The 6,000-nt window shown below is 38.7% G+C and overlaps 1 pseudogene across 1 annotated transcript in view; it reads right to left on the reverse strand.

The window, feature by feature from the left end:
* The window catches only part of LOC308252785 (ferritin light chain-like), a 44,346-nt pseudogene extending 39,253 nt beyond the window's left edge, over positions 1-5,093 (reverse strand). Inside the window, exon 1 of the transcript in view lies at positions 5,023-5,093. The product of the transcript in view is annotated as a ferritin light chain-like (transcript). The remainder of the gene's footprint in view (positions 1-5,022) is intronic.
* Between the last annotated feature and the right edge of the window lie 907 nt (positions 5,094-6,000).

Consider the following 6,000-nt stretch of genomic DNA (forward strand, 5'->3'; position numbering starts at 1 on the left):
AAGCTTATACTATATCTCTCTGGGCTTTTCTCCTCTTAGTTTACTGTCACTTGATTTTTAGTAGATTACATTCCTCCCTAAAACAATGTGGCTATAGCGTGGTTGTAGGGCATTGTATTTAGATTTCACTACTGGTGAACATGAGGGTATGCCTGTCTGTTCATTGCGATGTTCGCCAAAATTAATCATGTGTCCTGGGAGTTGTGCTTTGTTGTGTTTTTTTGTTTGTTTGTTTGTTTTGTGTGTTTTTTCCCTTCTGCCTGAATGTGGGCTAGCCCCAGGACATGTGCTTATCAATGGAATGTGACGGAATATTATTGTGCCATTTCCTGACTTAAGCATTAATAGACACAGAGGCAGTAAAGCATCGAACAGACTGTCAAATTACAGCGGGAAGGCTGGGGAGTGTTGGGGAGGGGCGGGGGAATGAGATCAACCGAAGGACTTGTATGCATCCATATAAGCACAACCAATGGACACAAGACACTGTGGGGAGGGGTGGGATGAGGGCATGCGACAGGGGTAGGGGAGGCTGGGGGAAGGTCAATGGGGAAAAAAAAGGAGATATATGTACTACTACATGTAATACTTTAAACAATAACATTGAAAAAATGCAAAGGTGGGGGGCAACACCTTATAAAAATTGTATAGCTTCAAAATAAAAAATTATATTGGAAAAAAAAGAGAAGGCCTGGCTGCTTCTGTGTTTGTGTTTCTGGAAATTAGAACCACATGTAAGAGGTCCCATAACCCCGATGGAAGATCCCCATGGAAAAGTCAATCAGGGCGCTCATGGAGAAGGGGAGAGGACCTGAGAGGACATGGGAAGAGAGCGCCTGCTCTCGGCCAACCGACAAGAGAGACGCCGCCATAAAGTGCACGCTGGCAAGATAAGCGTAAGTGCCCGAGTGAGCCCCACCAATGTAGCGCAATTATGGAAAATCGGAAAATTGTTGTAGTTTTAAGTCCGTAATTTTTGTTATGGTGTGTTTTATTTAAGAGCTAATCACAATAGAAATTGATACTGGGCGAGAGATCCTTCTGAACTAAAATGATACTTCTGAACTAATTGGTTTTGAAACTGGGCAGTGGACAAATACCTGAAGGGCCTCATGGAAACTAATAAATTGTGAAAGGACACTGAGAAATTGTTATTACAGACCTTAATTAAGGGGACCTGAGTTTTACAGCATAATCAGCAGTTGCCTGCATTAATGTAGAGGATAGAAAGTCTTCATATTAAACTAGCAGATATGGCTATAAAATTTCCAGCTAGAATGTTGAACATACCAAGTGGCTTCTTTTAGCTGCCTGGAATAAAATACTGAAGGAGTGAGATGAGCTAAAGAAGGAATTGTTCATTTTTAAAGTGTAATTTAGAGGCAAAAAGGAAAGAGCCAGGGGTTACTGGGTTCAAAAATAAACTGTTTCTCATTTCCAGTCTCTCTTGGCAAAATAGTGTACAAAGTAAAACAATGCTATTAAGACAAATATTAAATCCAGGGCCCTGTCATTAAAAGTAGCCTGAAGTCAGGTGTGGTTCTTAAGGTCTTTGTTGATGTACAGAAGTTGTTAAGTGGATGTCTCATAGACTCTCAACAACAAAAAAATTACTTATAAAAATCTTAAAGGTATTCTTCCTAGTCACTCCCTGCTAGACAATATTGGTGTTTTTTTTTGTTTGTTTGTTTTGTTTTGTTTGTTTTGTTTTGTTTTGTTTTTCTTTTCTAAGAATCTTGATGGCTTTGGGCCAGAGCACCCTGACTCTCAGTCCGAAGTACAGGGGGATAACTTGAAAACAGATGTTACATGGTGTTGCCTTTGTGTAATGGAGTGGATTGTTATATCAGACCTAAGAAATACAAAATTTGTAGCCTGGCTGGAGTAGCTTAGTAGTTGAGCATTGACCTATGAACCAGGAGGTCATGGTTCCATTCCTGGTCAGGTCACATGCCCTGGTTGTGGGCTTCATCCCCAGTGGGTGGCTGTCCAGGAGGCAGCTGATCAATGATTCTCTCTCCTTGTTGATGTTTCTATCTCTCTCTCCCTCTCCCTTCCTCTCTGAAATCAATAAAAATATATTGAAAACAAAACAAAAGACACAATCTGTAAATGAATTATATAAGCTTAAGAAAAAAATAGTAACAGAAAGATGATCCCACAATAAAAGAGGCTTCAATGTCCCCAAATTTACAGGCAAGAAGCAGAATGAGAAAGAAACTTAACTGAAAAAGAGTAACATTTCTTAGGGAAAAATCAAAGAGGACTCGGAGAGTACTCAAGAAACATGGAGCAGAATTGGGCCCTAATCAAGTCACTGGTAACAGGTACCTGATTGGATTCCAGAATTGTAAGTTACCAGTTCCTGTTCCATGGCTCTCATTTTTCTGCTGTCCTCGTCCCAAGGTTGAATACTGTGTGTGTGTGTGTGTGTGTGTGTGTGTGTGTGTGTGTGTGTGAGAGAGAGAGAGAGAGAGAGAGAGCGTTAACTTGTCTACTTGGTTTAAAGGACTTAAATGGAGTACTGTGGCAGCTGAAGATCTCTACGTGCAGTGATGATATCCCAAATGTCAACTCTGACCCTGATTCCATAATCCAGGGAGACATCTGGTGGTTTTGGGTGGGAGAGAGTAAATGAGTGTCTTTTAAATGGGGGGAAATGTGAATCATTCGGAACCAGATGACATATCACTTTTCCCTGTTAAGTCATGGCCCTAAATAAGCTATGTTTTCAGGGATTAGTCAACTATAGTCTACCACTTTTGAATCTGGGATGGGCCTGGGGTTACTTTGAAGAGTAGAAAGTGGCAAAAGTGACATCAAGTTGGAACCCTCAGAGGCCTGGCAGTTACTACACTTGGGCTCTTGGAAAACTTCAATGGCCACATGGAAGTCTGTCTATCAGGAAGGAGAGCGAAAGTGGTTGGGTCAGAAGATTGAGAGAGAGCCCTAACCGGTTTGTCTCGGTGGAAAGAGTGTCGGCCTGTGGACTCAAGGGTCCCGGGTTCGATTTCGGTCAAGGGCATGTACCTTGGTTGCGGGCACATAACCAGTGGGGAGTATGCAGGAGGCGGCTGATCGATGTTTCTCTCTCATCGATGTTTCTAACTCTCTATCCCTCTCCCTTCCTCTCTGTAAAAAATCAATAAAATATATTAAAAAAATTAAAAGATTGAGAGAGAGAATAAAAGAGAGAGAGACCATCATGTGAACTGAAAGCTGATCCTCCAGCCTTCGGGATCCGCAGATCCTTTCATGGGAGTTTAGAACAGATGGCAGCTTCCTGGGAGTTGAGCATTATTTTTGATAAAAACAATATAATACAACAATAATAAATAACCAATGTTAAGACATTAACTTTGAATTAATCGTTTATGTAGCAGTAGGTAACCGTAACATCTTATTCCTTTGACCCTCTCTTTTTGATGCCTGGACATAATACACAGTGATACAACAGCTTTGGAGTGACCAGGAGGAAGCCTGAGTGAGGATGAAAGATAACAAGCTGAGGATTAGAAGGGAGAGACAGAGAGAACCTGGCTCTGTGATGTTACCATGGGAATTCTACCCCCATTCTGTACTGTCTTCCTCGAACTCTTGCTTTGTTAAGAGAAACTCCTTTCGCTAAAGCCATGTTAAGTCAATTTTTAGTAGATCACATTCCTGCCTAATAAAATGTGCCTTATCTATGTTTTATTCAAAGCTACAGCTATTGCTGAACATTAAATGATGCTTGGCTTCTGCCTGTGAATGTACCCTGCATAACCTCTTTCAAAAACATAGATTCAGGAGTTGGATACTAACCCAGCAATTTCTGCATTGGGGTAAGTCTTCTATCTTTTGAAACATTAGCCAGTAGTGCAAAAGAGGATAAAAATGACTTTTAATACCTAGGCAGATTTGGTGAACACACTTATTAAAAAATTACATTAGAACTCATAGTGCTTAGTTGAAGCTTTGGGGACAAATCTTTTTTTTTTCTTTTCTATAGATGGAAGTTAAATCAGAACAGTATTAATTTTTATTCTGTTCCCTTTTTTTCATCTTATATTGTCAGTGAATTGCATATGCAAGCAGTGTAAACCCAAGAGAATTTTTAAAGTAATGAAGCATTATCAAAAGAGTTCCAGTAAATATGTAAAATAGTTAAAATATAGTCATCAAATATTACATGGAAAAAAAACTAACAAAATTATCAAAATCTAGGTTTTTTTTCACATTACAGCTTTGCTTACTAGCAGAAAATAAAATATTGTGAGCAAATATTCAATATTTAAAAATCTAGGAAATTAGAACATAACCCCCAAAGGATCAGTTTTTTATACAGACAATATGGGTCAAGATATTTTATGTTTTTTAATTATAAAATATTTAGCTCGTGACTAGATTTGATAGCTATGAAGTCTGAAACAATTTACTAAAGTCAGAGCAGGCAAATCATGATAACAGTTAACATTCACCAGCATGTGAGAAAAATGTTGTATCCATTAGTCACATTCATAAAAGGAATTTCTTTTGATTAGGCATTATGATCTTCAATGGAAGTTTTCAGGGCCATTGAAAAATCACACACTTTTTTTCTGTGTCATTCGAAATTCTTCAGAGAATAAATAAGGAAAGTGAATGGCTCTGTTAGACATTTCTCAATCATCTTTAAATGGGTCATAGTTTTAAGTAGGTTGTTTCAAATTGGAAGGATGTGAACTAAATTATACCTAAGTTTCACTGTACCATCTGCTTAATGAATTCTTTGCAGGGGGTCAGTGAGTCATCAAATGCTAATTGCAATTCATCCTGGAAAGAGTCAAATCAATGTATATTTTTCACTAAAGTAGAAGTCAAAAACTAGCCTCAAGAAATACTGAAAAAGAGGTAACTGAACAATAGCCATAGATATTCAGTGTCCGTAGCAAATAAAAATGATTAGTCCCATGTACTTGGTCCCCCCCAAATTGTGCTCAGAAGTTCAATCACCATTCCTGTGGCACTTAGCCCAATCTGGTTTAAAACTGTCTCTCATACCTGCAGCCTCTTCTCCCTGCAATTGCTTCCAAGCCTCCATTCCTCTGGGTCACTGGGGAACTGCTCTCCATCCTACCATTTGATGATACTACTTCTGGCTGTAGTCATCCTTCTTCAACCTCCACCCTCACCCACAAACACATACACACAAAAACAAAGATACATATAAAACATGTTTGTACCCAATGATCAGTGAATTATACTCTCATGGAATTTAGGCCAACAATAAAAAGCACTAGTTAAAAGCAGAAAATTATGTTATCAATATTATGTTGTCTTTTTAAAAAATATATATTTTTATTGATTTCAGAGAGGAAGGGAAAGGAGGGGAAAGAGAGAGAAACATCAATGATGAGAGAGAATCACTGATCGTCTGTATCCTGCACAGCCCCAGATGTTCCCTGCAACGTGGGCATGTTCCCTGACTGGGAATCAAACCGTGGCCTCCTGGATCATTGGTCAACGCTCGCCCACTGAGCAACGCCAGTCAAACATTATGTTGTCTTCTTTAAAAGTTTGAAATGCTATGTCTGATTTGATCTCCTACATTAAATGCCATCAGAATTGTTTAATTGAAAATGTGTTTAAAATAACAATTCAAGCTCTTAGAATTTGATCTATGTGTTAATTTACTGGTGTCACTAGCTTAAGGAAGAAGTCTTAATCTACCTTACAATGCTAAAATGATCTTTGTTATCAAAAGCTGACACATGTTTCTAAAGAAAAAAAAAAAACTATCCCAATAATATGGCAAGGTTTTCCTATTTTGTCAGACTCTGTACTGCTTTCAAGATTAGATGACAGGAAGACTGTGCCATAGAGATTTACCCATGCCTGCTTCTCTGCCCTTGTATAAGCAACTCCCACTATGGTACTATGTGTGCGGAGATCTTCCTTTTCTCAGAACCTATATTTTCCATGGAAGCTGTAATAAATTACCACTAACTTTGTGTTCATGTCTATAACATGCTTAACACA

Source organism: Plecotus auritus (genome assembly GCF_963455305.1).
Source record: "Plecotus auritus genome assembly, chromosome: 7".
NCBI lineage: Eukaryota > Metazoa > Chordata > Mammalia > Chiroptera > Vespertilionidae > Plecotus > Plecotus auritus.